Source organism: Bos taurus, chromosome 7, assembly GCF_002263795.3.
Source record: "Bos taurus isolate L1 Dominette 01449 registration number 42190680 breed Hereford chromosome 7, ARS-UCD2.0, whole genome shotgun sequence".
Lineage (NCBI taxonomy): Eukaryota > Metazoa > Chordata > Mammalia > Artiodactyla > Bovidae > Bos > Bos taurus.
The window spans coordinates 68,767,321-68,783,155 of record NC_037334.1 but is presented as its reverse complement, the minus strand read 5'-3'; the positions used below and the strand labels follow the sequence as shown (position 1 = coordinate 68,783,155).

The following is a 15,835-nucleotide window of genomic DNA, read 5'->3' as shown; positions in this document are numbered from 1 at the left end:
GAAAAAGATTCTAAAATAGTATAGTTAATACTATTTTTTTCTTTTACTGTAAAATATTCCAGAAGCATATTCCAAAGTTAATATGGTTATTCCACAGGGGCAAATAGTCAAGAGTTTCACTTTTTCCTTTTATGTGCTTCTATAACTGTTTGAATCATTTTCTCCATTTTTTTGTAATAAAGAAATTGATTTACGTATGATCACAACGTTTCCCTGTCCACCCTCCTCCTCACAGAAAGAAATGAAGACTTTGGATAAGCTCAGGTCACAGCCAGCGTAGTGTGTAGCATCACTCTGGACGTGTCAAGAGTGGTTCCAGCAGGGATTGGGACCCTGGTTTTCAGGGTAGGGTCAACTCTGTATCAGTGATTTGTAATGAGGAAGATGGCAGAAAGATAACAAACTATCAAGGAACCCACAAAGGGTCTGGGTGATGACAAGTGATTACTTAATTAAAAACAACGTAGGAAGAGTGAATGTGTGGTTTTTCTCTTAGAAGTGCCTTAGAAATTTTTCTCCTAGATCTCTGCCATAGACACCCACAGGGCCCGAAGAAGCTCCTTGATCTTTTCAGACTGAAAATTTAAGATCTTGCCATGTTTTATCTGCCTATCACTTTTAGTGTTAGAATTCCCAAGGCAGAAATTCCAAGCGGTTTGACTTGTCATTCATTTATTTGGGAACATCCCCTTATGCTTATTTCCATTTAAATTTAATTTTCACATAAGTTTGAATTGTTTTTTAACTGAATACAAATTAATTTTGTCCCCATATTTCTACTGAGAAAGTCTTTCCAGAGGTAAGTAGAGATGCCCTAGATCTGTAATTTTAAAGATTTTCGTCATTCTTTTCTGGAACTCAGCTGGAAAGGGGAAAAGGAGAGAGGCAGCTGGGACACTTGGTTGGAGAGTTCTCAAGCTTAAGGGGAGCTCAGATTTTAACCAGTTTTCAGTGGAAAAGCTGTGCAGTAGAGAATGCATCAGAAATGTGACTTTCAAGATTCTAGATCCTCTACATCTTTTTTTCAGTTGTATTGCCTGTAATTATAAAGGTCACTCATTTACATAGTAGCAGTTTTCTTTCGTAATTCTTAGTCAAGCTCCTTCTGCTTATGGTGTGACTCTTTTTCCAGAGAAAGTAATGATGTTTTAAAAAATTGTTTAAGCTATGCAAGTGTGGTTGTGGTGGTAGAATGTTTAAATACCCACATTATTTTTAATGTAATTGTTTTGTGGGTGGGTCACCTTTGGAAAGTATTTTGTTGCAGGTTTATAGTCTATACTTAACAACATGCCTTATGACAATCTGACATGTTGTCCTTTGTAATTTCTACATTTCATGCCTTTTAAACCTACTTCATGTAAAATGAAAGTATTTTACACTCCAATGCAGTGTTTAAAATTATCTTCATTTGGCCAGTTCTGAAATAGCCATGTATCTATATATCTATATCAAATCTGTTTTAAATTTTGTTATCCAGTTTTACCTGCCATTCCTACTCATTTGCATGCTGAGTTTAGTTCTTATTCTGGAAACCTTTAAGTAAATAGTAACACCTGTACAAGGTGTTAGGTGAAGGTTGTTATACTAATGATATTGATTTTTGATTCACTTTTTTAATCTCAAAGTTCACGATGAGATCTTAGCAAAAATCTCTTGACCTTAGTGTTGGTTTAGTCTGAGGGCTGGAGCCAGGAGCCGATGAGGGAGCAAGGAGCAAGTGAAGGGGCTTTGAAAACTTCTAGCTGCCCAGGCCTCAGTGAAGTCCTTGGAGAGGTGGCAGCTTTCCTCTTCTCTGAGCAAGCCTCCTACTCCAGCAAAAATCCCTGGTACCTAAGCAGCAGCCAGGCAGCTTCTAATCACCAAGGGAGAAGGGAGTTTTCTGAATTGATGGAATTTCAGGTGGGAGCTAAGGAATATGATATTTAGTAATCCTAGCTGCCTTGTTTCAAGCAAATGTGTTTACAAGGAACTGTGGGTAGGTGAGTTACTTTACAGTAAGTACTTTGAAACTCCAAGTAAGAATCTCTAAGCGGAAGATATATCTTGTTAGAGTGCTTGTTTCCCTCATTGTTGTTTTTTTTTAGGTTTTTATTTTTAAATACTTTGAGATTTGCAGAAAAGTTGCAATGATAGTGTAGAGTTCCTGTATTCAGCAGATTTTTTTTTTTTTTTTTTGGTTAACAGCTTACATAACCATGGTACCATTTGTGAAGACTAAGGAATTAAGACTGACACATAATAGTAACTAAACGATAAATTTTGCTTGGATTCCTACTCTGATTTTTAAAATTTTAAATTAAGTGCTTTCTGAAAAATAATTAAAACTGGAAATGCCTATTCCCTGTCCTCTCCATCAAAATTTTTCCCCAGTCCCAATCCCCAGGAACAGTCCTAGGTCAGCACTGTCCAGTAGAAATGCAGTGTTTTTTTTTCTCTTCTTATTCTTGTTCTTTTTTTCCCCCTTCATTATAAGTCTTCACAGTTCAGTGAGTATTTTCCATTTAGAGGACATCTCCATTCTGACTAGTCACTTTTTAAGTGCTCAGTAGCCACATGTGGCTAGTGGCTCTAGAGTTAGCAAAGTTCTAGGCTACTCTCTTATTTTTTCCCCCTCTTTCACTCATACACACACACAGTAACCTAATTTTTTCCACTACATACAGAAGCTCATCATTCCCTGTGAGAATGGGACAACAGCCTTTACTTAGACAGCTATGTAGTATTAAGTAGAACAAATGTACTTAATCTATGAAATCACTTCCTCACACATAGATGTTTAGTCCCCCCCCCCCCCCCATTTCAAATATACAAAACCTAGGAGCTATCCCACATTGAAGGTCAGGAAGGGTGGCGGTGAGGAGATACCCCTCATCCAAGGTAAGGAGCAATGGCTGCGCTTTGCTGGAGCAGCCATGAAGAGATACCCCACGCCCAAGGTAAGAGAAACCCAAGTAAGACGGTAGGTGTTGCAAGAGGGCATCAGAGGGCAAACACACTGAAACCATACTCACAGAAAACTAGTCAATCTAATCACACTAGGACCACAGACTTGTCTAACTCAATGAAACTAAGCCATGCCCGTGGGGCAACCCAAGATGGGCGGGTCATGGTGGAGAGATTTGACAGAATGTGGTCCACTGGAGAAGGGAATGGTAAACCACTTCAGTATTCTTGCTTTGAGAACCCCATGAACAGTATGAAAAGGCAAAATGATAGGATACTGAAAGAGAAACTCCCCAGGTCAGTAGGTGCCCAATATGCTACTGGAGATCAGTGGAGAAATAACTCCAGAAAGAATGAAGGGATGGAGTCAAAGCAAAAAGAATACCCAGCTGTGAATATGACTGGTGATAGAAGCAAGGTCCGATGCTGTAAACAGCAATATTGCATAGGAACCTGGAAAGTCAGGTCCATGAATCAAGGCAAATTGGAAGTGGTCAAACAAGAGATGGCAAGAGTGAATGTCGACATTCTAGGAATCAGCGAACTGAAATGGACTGGAATGGGTGAATTTAACTCAGATGACCATTAGATCTACTCCTGCGGGCAGGAATCCCTCAGAAGAAATGGAGTAGCCATCATGGTCAACAAAAGTCTGAAATGCAGTACTTGGATGCAATCTCAAAAATGACAGAATGATCTCTCTGTTTCCAAGGCAAACCATTCAATATCACAGTAATCCAAGTCTATGCCCCAACCACTAATGCTGAAGAAGCTGAAGTTGAATGGTTCTATGAAGACCTACAAGATCTTTTAGAACTAACACCCAAAACAGATGTCCTTTTCATTACAGGGGACTGGAATGCAAAAGTAGGAAGTCAAGAAACACCTGGAGTAACAGGCAAATTTGGCCTTGGAATACGGAATGAAGCAGGGCAAAGACTGATAGAGTTTTGCCAAGAAAATGCACTGGTCATAACAAACACCCTCTTCCAACAACACAAGAGAAGACTTTATACATGGACATCACCAGATGGTCAACACCGAAATCAGATTGATTATATTCGTTGCAGCCAAAGATGGAGAAGCTCTATACAGTCAGCAAAAACAAGACCAGGAGCTGACTGTGGCTCAGACCATGAACTCCTTATTGCCAAATTCAGACTGAAGTTGAAGAAAGTAGGGAAAACCACTAGACCATTCAGGTATGACCTAAATCAAATCCCTTATGATTATACAGTGGAAGTGAGAAATAGATTTAAGGGCCTATATCTGATAGATAGAGTGCCTGATGAACTATGGAATGAGGTTCATGACATTGTACAGGAGACAGAGATCAAGATGATCCCCATGGAAAAGAAATGCAAAAAAGCAAAATGGCTGTCTGGGGAGCCTTACAAATAGCTGTGAAAAGAAGAGAAGCAAAAAGCAAAGGAGAAAAAGATATAAGCATCTGAATGCACAGTTCCAAAGACTAGCAAGAAGAGATAAGAAAGCCTTCTTCAGCGATCAATGCAAAAAAATAGAGGAAAACAACAGAATGCGAAAGACTAGGGATCTCTTCAAGAAAATTAGAGATACCAAAGGAGCATTTCATGCAAAGATGAGCTCGATAAAGGACAGAAATGGTATGGACCTAACAGCAGCAGAAGATATTAAGAAGAGATGGCAAGAATACACAGAAGAACTGTACAAAAAAGATCTTCACGACCCAGATAATCATGATAGTGTGATCACTGACCTAGAGCCAGACATCCTGGAATGTGAAGTAAAGTGGGCCTTAGAAAGCATCACTACAAACAAAGCTAGTGGAGGTGATGGAATTCCAGTTGAGCTGTTTCAAACCCTGAAAGATGATGCTGTGAAAGTGCTGCACTCAATATGCCAGCAAATTTGGAAAACTCAGCAGTGGCCTCAGGACTGGAAAAGGTCAGTTTTCATGCCAATCCCAAAGAAAGGCAATGCCAAAGAATGCTCAAACTACTGCACAATTGCACTCATCTCACACGCTAGTAAAGTAATGCTCAAAATTCTCCAAGCCAGGCTTCAGCAATATGTGAACCGTGAACTTCCTGATGTTCAAGCTGGTTTTAGAAAAGGCAGAGGGACCAGAGATCAAATTGCCAACATCCACTAGATCATGGGAAAAGCAAGAGAGTTCCAGAAAAACATCTATTTCTGCTTTATTGACTATGCCAAAGCCTTTGACTGTGTGGATCACAATAAACTGTGGAAAATTCTGAAAGAGATGGGAATACCAGAACACCTGATCTGCCTCTTGAGAAATTTGTATGCTGGACAGGAAGCAACAGTTAGAACTGGACATGGAACAACAGACTGGTTCTAAATAGGAAAAGGAGTACATCAAGGCTGTATATTGTCACCCTGTTTATTTAACTTATATGCAGAGTACATCATGAGAAACACTGGACTGGAAGAAGCACAAGCTGGAATCAAGATTGCCAGGAGAAATATCAACAAGCTCAGATATGCAGATGACACCACCCTTATGGCAGAAAGTGAAGATGAACTCAAAAGCCTCCTGATGAAAGTGAAAGAGGAGAGTGAAAAAGTTGGCTTAAAGCTCAACATTCAGAAAACAAAGATCATGGCATCCAGTCCCATCACTTCATGGGAAACAGTGGAAACATTGTCAGGCTTTATTTTTCTGGGCTCCAAAATCACTGCAGATGGTGACTGCAGCCATGAAATTAAAAGACGCTTACTCCTTGGAAGGAAAGTTATGACCAACCTAGATAGCATATTCAAAAGCAGAGACATTACTTTGCTAACAAAGGTTCATCTAGTCAAGGATATGGTTTTTCCTGTGGTCATGTATGGATGTGAGAGTTGGACTGTGAAGAAGGCTGAGCGCTGAAGAATTGATGCTTTTGAACTGTGGTGTTGGAGAAGACTCTTGAGAGTCCCTTGGACTGCAAGGAGATCCAATCAGTCCATTCTGAAGGAGATCAGCCCTGGGATTTCTTTGGAAGGAATGATGCTAAAGCTGAAACTCCAGTAGTTTGGCCACCTTATTCGAAGAGTTGACTTGTTGGAAAAGACTCTGATGCTGGGAGGGATTGGGGGCAGGAGGAGAAGGGGACGACAGAGGATGAGATGGCTGGATGGCATCACTGACTCGATGGACGTGAGTCCGAGTGAACTCTGGGAGTTGGTGATGGACAGGGAGGCCTGGCGTGCTGCGATTCATGGGGTCGCAGAGTCGGACACGACTCAGCGACTGATCTGATCTGATCTGTTGTGCATTTGTATACTTCCAATATTATGATTTTGGACATGGAATTTTTGTGTCAAAGGATGTGATTGTATTTGAACTATCATGACAATAGAACAACAGTATATTTTTAAAGAAATATACCATTCAGTGTATTACTAAATGTATATTTTTTTCTCAAGGCAGTCATTTCTGAAAGCAATTTATTTCAATAGTGTTCCTTTCACTCGAAATAATTCATTTTTGATTTTTGACATTTGAAGTTTTGAAATTTTAAAATGTCAACATTCTTTAGCAACATAGCTAGTTAACAGAGGGTTCTGTTGTCAGTGTGGTAAGTCGCAATGCTCACTACAAATGCGGTGCCTTGATAAAGCTCAGCATACATTTTGAATAACTTCTACTAGCACAGGAGTTCAACTGGTGCCCAAGTCTTGCAGTGGGCTTGGTTTGGAAGAGTACTGAGTCCTTCAGAAGATTCCTTTAACCTTATCTGATGAAAGCCAAGTGCTATCATGTTTTTTTTTTTTTTTTTTCTCATCCAGCCATCTTCCCTAAAATGGATGCAGAGGAAATGACTTGCAATCATGTGATAATGCAGTAAGGCACATAGCTAAAAGTGAAAGTTTTCATCCCCAAACAAATCTCTGATGTCAGTGTTTTTAAGTAGAAAACATTGTTTTGGTTTTGGGGATGAAGAAAAAGGATGCATTATCTCATAATTTGGGGAGATGTTCTGTTTTACACTAGGCAGTGCCCTCTAGCTATGTGAACAGGAGCTCACTTAGCTCACATTCCATTTTCTGACATCCTCTCACTCACAGCTTCAAAACCTGGAACATCAATGGACGTGGTATTAATATGTGAGAGAGGTATATAAATTATATTGGGGCACAGTGTAACTCGACTATTTTAAATTGAAGTGCAGTTGATTTACAGTATTATGTTAGTTTCAGGATTATAGCAAAGTGATTCACATGTGTGTGTGTGTATGTATTTCAGATTATTTTCCATTATAGTTTATTGCAAGATAATGAATATAGTTACCTATAGTGTGAAAAGTAAGTCACTGAGTCTTGTCTGCCTCTTTGAAGCTCCATGGACTATGGTCTGACAGGCTCTTCTGTCCATGGGAAGAATGCTGAGAGTGGGTAGCCATGCCCTTCTCCAGAGAATCTTCCTAACGCAGGGATCTGCCCTGGCTCTCTTGCTTGCAGGTGATTTCTTTACCATCTGAGTCACCAGTTTCCTATGCTATACAGTAAATCTTTGTTGCTTGTCTATTTTATGTATAGTAGTGTGTATCTGTTACACACACATGCACACGCACACACACACACACACACACCTATTTAAAAAAAAGAGTCTGAAATGCAGTACTTGGATGCAATCTGAAAAATGATAGAATGAACTCTGTTCATTTCCAAGGCAAACCATTCAATATCACGGTAATCCAAGCCTGTGCCCCAACCAGTAATGCTGAAGAAGCTGAAGTTGAATGGTTCTATGAAGACCTACAAGACCTTTTAGAACTAATAACCCCAAAAGATTTCCTTTTCATTATAGGGGACTGGAATGCAAAAGTAGGAAGTCAAGAAACATCTGGAGTAACAGGCAAATTTGGCCTTGGCATATGGAATGAAGCAGGGCAAAGGCTGATAGAGTTTTGCCAAGAAAACACAGTGGTCATAGCAAACACCCTCTTCCAACAACAGAAGAGAAGACTCTACACATGGACATCGCCAGATGGTCAACAACGAAATCAGATTGATTATATTCTTTGCAGCCAAAGATGGAGAAACTATATACAGTCAGCAAAAACAAGACTGGGAGCTGACTGTGGCTCAAATCATGAACTTCTCATTGCCAAATTCAGACTTAAATTGAAGAAAGTGAAGAAAACCATTAGACCATTTAGGTATGACCTAAATAAAATCCCTTATGATTATACAGTGAAGTGAGAAATAGATTTAAGGGACTAGATCTGATAGACAGAGTGCCTGATGAACTATAGATGGAGTTTTGTGACATTGTACAGGAGACAGGGATCAAGACATCCCCAAGAAAAAGTAATGAAAAAAAGCAAAATGGCTGTCTGGGGAGCCTTACAAATAGCTGTGAAAAGAAGAAAAGCAAAAAGCAAAGGAGAAAAGGAAAGATATAAGCATCTGAATGCAGAGTTCTGAAGAATAGCAAGGAGAGAGAAGAAAGCCTTCCTCAGTGATTAATGCAAAGAAATAGAGGAAAACAACAGAATGGGAAAGACTAGGGACCTCTTCAAGAAAATTAGAGATACCAAGGGACCATTTTAGGCAAAGATGGGCTCCATAAAGGACAGAAATAGTATGGACCTAACAGAAGCAGAAGATATTAAGAAGAGGTGGCAAGAAAACACAGAAACTGTACAAAAAAGAGCTTCACGACCCAGATAATCATGATGGTGTGATCACTGACCTAGAGCCAGACATCCTGGAATGTGAAGTCAAGCAGGCCTTAGAAAGCATCACTACAAACAAAGCTAGTGGAGGTGATGGAATTCCAGTGGAGCTATTTCAAATCCTAAAAGATGATGCTGTGAAAGTGCTGCACTCAATATGCCAGCAAATTTAGAAAATGCAGCAGTGGCCACAGGACTGGAAAAGGTCAGTTTTCATTCCAGTTCCAAGGAAAGACAATGCCAAAGAATGCTCAAACTACCACACAATTGCACTCATCTGACACGCTAGTAAAGTAATGCTCAAAATTCTCTAAGTCAGGCTTCAGCAATACGTGAACTGTGAACTTCCAGATGTTCAAGCTGGTTTTAGAAAAGGCAGAGGAACCAGAGATCAAATTGCCAACATCTGCTGGATCATGGAAAAAGCAAGAGAGTTCCAGAAAAACATCTATTTCTGCTTTATTGACTATGCTAAAGCCTTTGCCTGTGTGGATCACAATAAACTGTGGAAAATTCTGAAAGAGATGGGAATACCAGACCACCTGAGCTGCCTCTTGAGAAACCTATATGCAGGTCAGGAAGCAACAGTTAGAACTGGACATGGTAAAACAGGATGGTTCCAAATAGGAAAAGGAGTTCGTCAAGGCTGTATATTGTCACCCTGCTTATTGAAATTCTATGCAGAGTACATAATGAGAAATGCTGGGCTGGAAGAAGCACAAGCTGGAATCAAGCTTGCCTGGAGAAATATCAATAACCTCAGATATGCAGATGACACCACCCTTATGGCAGAAAGTGAAGAGGAACTCAAAAGACTCTTGATGAAAGTGAAAATGGAGAGTGAAAAAGTTGGCTTAAAGCTCAACATTCAGAAAACGAAGATCATGGCATCCGGTCCCATCACTTCATGGGAAATAGATAGGGAAACAGTGGAAACAGTGTCAAACTTTATTTTTTTGGGCTCCTAAATCACTGTAGATGGTGATTGCAGCCATGAAATTAAAAGACACTTACTCCTTGGGAGGAAAGTTATGACCAACCTAGATAGCATATTCAAAGCAGAGACATTACTTTGCCAACTAAGGTCCGTCTAGTCAAGGCTATGGTTTTTCCAGTAGTCATGTATGGATGTGAGAGTTGGAGTGTGAAGAAAGCTGAGCGCCGAAGAATGGATGCTTTTGAACTGTGGTGTTGGAGAAGACTCTTGAGAGTCCCTTGGACTGCAAGGAGATCCAACCAGTCCATCCTAAAGGAGATCAGTCCTGGGTGTTCTTTGGAAGGCATGATGCTAAAGCTAAAACTCCAGTACTTTGGCCAACTCATGCAAAGAGTTGACTTATTGGGAAAGACTCTGATCCTGGAAGGGATTGGGGGCAGGAGGAGAAGGGGACGATAGAAGATGAGATGACTGGATGGCATCACCGACTTGATGGACATGAGTTTGAGTGAACTCTGGGAGTTGGTGATGGACAGGGAGGCCTGGCGTGTTGCGATTCATGGGGTCACAAAGGGTTGGACACGACTGAGCTACTGAAGTGATTGAGTGTGTATCTGTTAACTGTATACTCCTACTTTATCTCCCACCTTCCCCTTTGGTAACCAGAAACTTGTTTCCTATAATTACTTCATTCATACTGAAAGTGGTGTCTTTTTTTCCTTAACTTTCAAAGGTGGAGATTGTGGGTTTGCTTTATCTACTTAAAATGTTGCATTGCTTAGTATGGGGTGCTTGATGAATATTTGGTTAAATAAATGGGAATTCCCTGGCAGTCCACTGGTTAGGACTCTGAGCTTTGATTGCAGAGGCTGTGGGTTTATATCCCTAGTTGGGGAACTAAGATCCCACAAGCTGAATGTTGCAAAGAACAACAACAAAAAACATTGGTGAAATAATGTTTATTGACGAAGAGGAACAGTGGAATAGGGGTAGGCGAACCTGGCTTTCACTTCTGCATTGGTCCCGAGTGACTTCTGTGGGTCCTCTCGTCTATTTCTCTCTGGTCCTCAGTTTATTCACATACATATCAAGGGGATTGGCCCCAGGTAATTAAAGTCCCTTCTTGTATAAACAGTCTCAAAGTTCATATGGCTTTTCAGGCCTAAAGTCTGACCCTAAATCAAGACCTGTACTGAATCTTAAAAACAGCCTACCTCAGAAAGAATAAAATTCCTAGAATAAAACTGCCTAAGGGGGTGAAAGACCTATACTTGGAAAACTACTGAAGATTATATGGATGGAAAATTATACCATGTTCTTGGATTGGAAGAATTAATATTGTTAAAATGATTATTAAAATAATTAATATTGGTAAATATTAAGTGTAACATTAATATTTATGTAACATTTATATTTTAAAATTTATATAAATATATAAACTCATATTTTGTATATTATGTATAATATACATATAATTATATATAATGTACAATATATGTCATAAATTTATATTAATAAATTATTATTAATGAAAATATTTTATTAATATTTAACAATAATTAATGTTGTTAAAATAACATTGTTAAAATTACCCAAGGCAATTTATTGATTCAATACAATCCCTACCAAAATACCAATAGTATCTTTCAAAAACTAGGAACAATTTTAAAATTTATGTGGAAATACAAAAGACCCAAAAGGCCAAAACAATATTGAGAAAGAACCAAGGTGGAGAAATCCCACTCCCCAACTTCAGACTATATTACAAAAGCTACAGTAATCAAAACATTATGGTACTTGTTCAATAGACACAGAGATCAGTGGAAGAGGATGGAGAATTCAGAATCATATACTTTTGGTCAATTAATCAATGACAAAAGAGGCAAGAATAGACAATGGAGAAAAGACAGTCTTCAAAAAGCGGTGCTGGGAAAACTGGACAGCTACAGGTAGAAGAATGATAGCTCAGCTGGTAAAGAATCTGCCTGCAATGCGGGAGACCTGGGTTCGATCCCTGGGTTGGAAAGATCCCCTAGAGAAGGGAGATTCTACCCACTCCAGTATTCTGGCTTGGAGAATTCCATGGACTGTATAGTCTATGGGGTCGCAAAGAGTCAGATATGACTGAGTGACTTTGAATCACTCACTCATTCAATATCACATACAAAAAAGAGTTAAAGACATAAATAGACCAGACACCATAGAACTGCCAGAGGAAAACATGGGCAGAGCACTCTTTGATATAAAAAGTTGCAGTGTTCCTGTTTAAGAACCATGACCACCTGGAACAGCTCAGTGGTGACTGAAGCAGCAAGACAGTCTATGAGAAGTTCCTGATGCAGCTTCTGGCCATCAAGGGCATGCTACAGAGGTTTGTGGATGCCCTCTTCCAAACCATCTTCAGCATGCACTGGGGCTCAGCCCTGCTTCTGGCCATCGAGTACATGTTTGATTTCCTGGATGAGCAGGACGATCGGCACCAGGTGCATGATACAGATATGCATCACACCTGGAAGAAAAACTGCCTGCTCCTGTGCTCCTGCTTGAACATGATCAAGAACCGACAGGTCCTATTCAACATCTACAAGAGCAGCAGCGCTCACGCCTGCCTGTCAGTGGTGGCCTAGGCCTTCATGGACTCCTGCTCCACATCTGAGCACAAGCTGGGCAAGGACTTTTCCTCCCAGAAGCTGCTCTACACCAAGGACATCCTTAGCTACAAGAGCTAGGTGGAGATTTACTATGCCTACATCACCAAGATGGCCTGCCATCAGCTACCAGGACACAAGTGCATATTTCACATTGGACCCGAGTCAATTTAATAGCATGAGTGTCCTGCATGAGATCTACTCTTACATCATCAAGTACAAGGGCAAGACCCCAACACAGCCCTGGAGAAGGATAAGCAGACCTGGTGGCAGCTACTTTGGAGCAAGCTGGAGCGAGTAGTACATACTGTACCCCTGAGTAACTGAGTCATTGGCCTATGACCATCTGACCAGGGGGACTCGAGTGAATTTGGGGCTGGCCCTTATCTGGCAGCAGAGCTGGGAGATCTGTAGAAGAGGCCTGGTCCCAACTGTACCAGGTGCCCTGTGCTGGGGGCCATGTGTCCAGTCCTGGTCCCCTTGGCACTAACCTTCCCCTTGGAGCCTGCCAGGGTCCCAGTTCTTAATTGGCGTGGATGAGATGATGCCTGAAGCACCCTCCATGCCCAGAATTGCTTGCCATGGGGTTGGGGAACCCAGGTGTGACCAGGGTCCTTCTTGGGACAATAAGGTGACTTCCCTGGTGGCTCAGATGATAAAATGTCTGTCTAAAATGCGGGAGACCTGGGTTCGATCCCTGGGTTGGGAAGATCCCCTGGAGGAGGAAATGCAATCCACTCCAGTACTATTGTCTGCAAAATCCCATGGACAGAGGAGCCTGGTAGGCTACATTCTATAGGGTTACAAAGATCAGACACGACTGAGCGACTTCACTTCACTTAAGTCCCTGGAGGTGAGGCTGGACCTTCTGGGAGGGAGAGACCAGGTTGCTAAGGCCAGGACTAGGCCCAGCAGCTGAGAGGTTTCAGCTGTGCCTGGCTTCCTGGGCAGAGTCTGAGGACAGGGGCCTGGCTGGTGGCCCAGGTGGGGAGAGTGAATGTCCAGGGCTCGGTCATGATGAGCTAAAGTCTGTCTGGGCCATCACACCCCACCTGCTATGTTTCAGCACCCCTATGCTCACCACTACACACCCACAACCACCATCCTCTTGATTCGCCACATGCTGTCCATGGCTGGGGTTGGAGTGACACATCGACCTCACCCAGAGAGAGGCCCTGGGTCCATCCTATGGAGGGGTTGCAGGATGGCTCCACCCAGGGCCCAAGTGACTTCTTCTTCTGTCCTCAGGGCTGTGCCTCTGGGAGCTATTGGGGCCTGGGGCTCCTGGTCATGAGTGTAAGTTTATCTCATTTATTCTCCCTCACCATGCCCACTATCCCCCACACCCTGCCTCAGGCTGAGCTCTCAACTGTAGAGGTCCAGGAGTAGTCATGACCACAGTCCTCTCCACTCCCTGACCCGCCACCAACCTTTCAGAGGTTTCAGTCTGGCTCCCCAACAGCATGCTGGCCCCTTGCAGCAAGGGGACATCTGGGGCCATTGTTTAATTTTTAGGGGAACAGTGGACTCCTGCTTACTTTGTTCAGGCAACTGGCAGCGTCAAGGTCTCAGGTCACATCCAATGGCCTGGTTGGCAGCAGGATGCAGTGACCAGAGGGTCTGGAGGTTGGGACTTCCCATGTTGCAGTCAGCAAGTAAGAGAATACATGTTGAATTACAAAACCTGTACATTAAAAAAAAAAAAAGTAGCTATGTTTTCTTGCATCTGCTCCTTTTAAAGCAAGAGAAATAAAAACAAAAATAAATGGGAACTAATTAAACTTAAAAGCTTTTGCACAACAAAGGAAACCATCACAAAATGAAAAGGCAACATAATGAGAGGTAGAAATTATTTGCAAATGATATGACTAATAAAGGGCTAATACCAAAATATATAAACAGTTCATACAACTCAATGTCAAAAAAACAACCATGTTACAAAAGGGACAGAAGACCTGAGTAGACGTTTTTCCAAAGGGGTCATGCAGATGGCCAGCAGACACATGTTTGACACTGCTTCTCTTCAGGGAAATGCAAATCAAAATGTCAAAACCACAATGAGGTATCACCTCACAGCTGTCAGAATGGCTTTCATAAAAAAGAACACAAAACCAAATGTTGGCAAGGATACGGGGAAAAGAGAACCCTTGTACACTGTTGGTGGGAATTTGATTTAGTGCAGCCTTAGTGGAGAACAGTATGGAGGTTCATAAGAAAACTAAAAATGAGACTATGGTATGACTCAGCAATTCCACTCCTGGTTATATACCCCCCCCAAAAAAGCAATAATTCAAAAAGATATATGCACCCCAATATTCATAGCAGCCTTATTTACAGTTGCTAAGATATGGAAGCAACCTAATTGTCCATAAACATGAATGGAAAAAAAAGTCACAGTGTGTATAAATACACGCATAATGTTGCCATTTGTAACAGCTTGGGTGGATTTGGAGGGTATAATCCCAAAGAAAGGCAATGCCAAAGAATGCTCAAACTATCACACAATTGCACTCATCTCACGTGCTAGTAAAGTAATGCTCAAAATTCTCCAAGCCAGGCTTCAGCAATACGTGAACCGTGAACTTCCAGACGTTCAAGCTGGTTTTAGAAAAGGCAGAGGAACCAGAGATCAAATTGCCAATATCCACTGGATCATGGAAAAAGCAAGAGAGTTCCAGAAAAACATCTATTTCTGCTTTATTGACTATGCCAAAGCCTTTGCCTGTGTGGATCACAAAAAACTGGAAAATTCTGAAAGAGATGGGAATACCAGACTACCTGACCTGCCTCTTGTGAAACCTATATACAGGTCAGGAAGCAACAGTTAGAACTGGACATGGAACAACAGACTGGTTCCAAATAGGAAAAGGAGTTCGTCAAGGCTGTATATTGTCACCCTGCTTATTGAAATTCTATGCAGAGTACATAATGAGAAATGCTGGGCTGGAAGAAGCACAAGCTGGAATCAAGCTTACCAGGAGAAATATCAATAACCTCAGATATGCAGATGACACCACTCTTATGGCAGAAAATGAAGAGGAATTCAAAAGACTCTTGATGAAAGTGAATGTGGAGAGTGAAAAAGTTGGCTTAAAGCTCAACATTCAGAAAACGAAGATCATGGCATCTGGTCCCATCACTTCATGGCAAATAGATGGGGAAACAGTGGAAACAGTGTCAGACTTTATTTTTGGGGACTCCAAAATCACTGCAGATGGTGACTACAGCCATGAAATTAAAAGACACTTACTCCTTGGAAGGAAAGTTATGACCAACCTAGATAGCATATTCAAAGCAGAGACATTACTTCGCCAACTAAGGTCCATCTAGTCAAGGCTATGGTTTTTCCAGTAGTCATATATGGATGTGAGAGTTGGAGTGTGAAGAAAGCTGAGCGCCGAAGAATGGATGCTTTTGAACTGTGGTGTTGGAGAAGACTCTTGAGAGTCCCTTGGACTGCAAGGAGATCCAACCAGTCCATCCTAAAGGAGATCAGTCCTGGGTGTTCTTTGGAAGGAATGATGCTAAAGCATCCACTCCAATACTTCGGCCACCTCATGTGAAGAGTTGACTTATTGGAAAAGACTCTGATGCTGGGAGGGATTGAGGGCAGGAGGAGAAGGGGACGACAGAGG

At 41.4% G+C, this 15,835-nt stretch overlaps 1 pseudogene; it reads left to right on the top strand.

The window, feature by feature from the left end:
- Positions 1-1,701: 1,701 nt before the first annotated feature.
- Positions 1,702-13,690, top strand: LOC785940 (plexin-A1-like; annotated as a pseudogene).
- Positions 13,691-15,835: the final 2,145 nt, after the last annotated feature.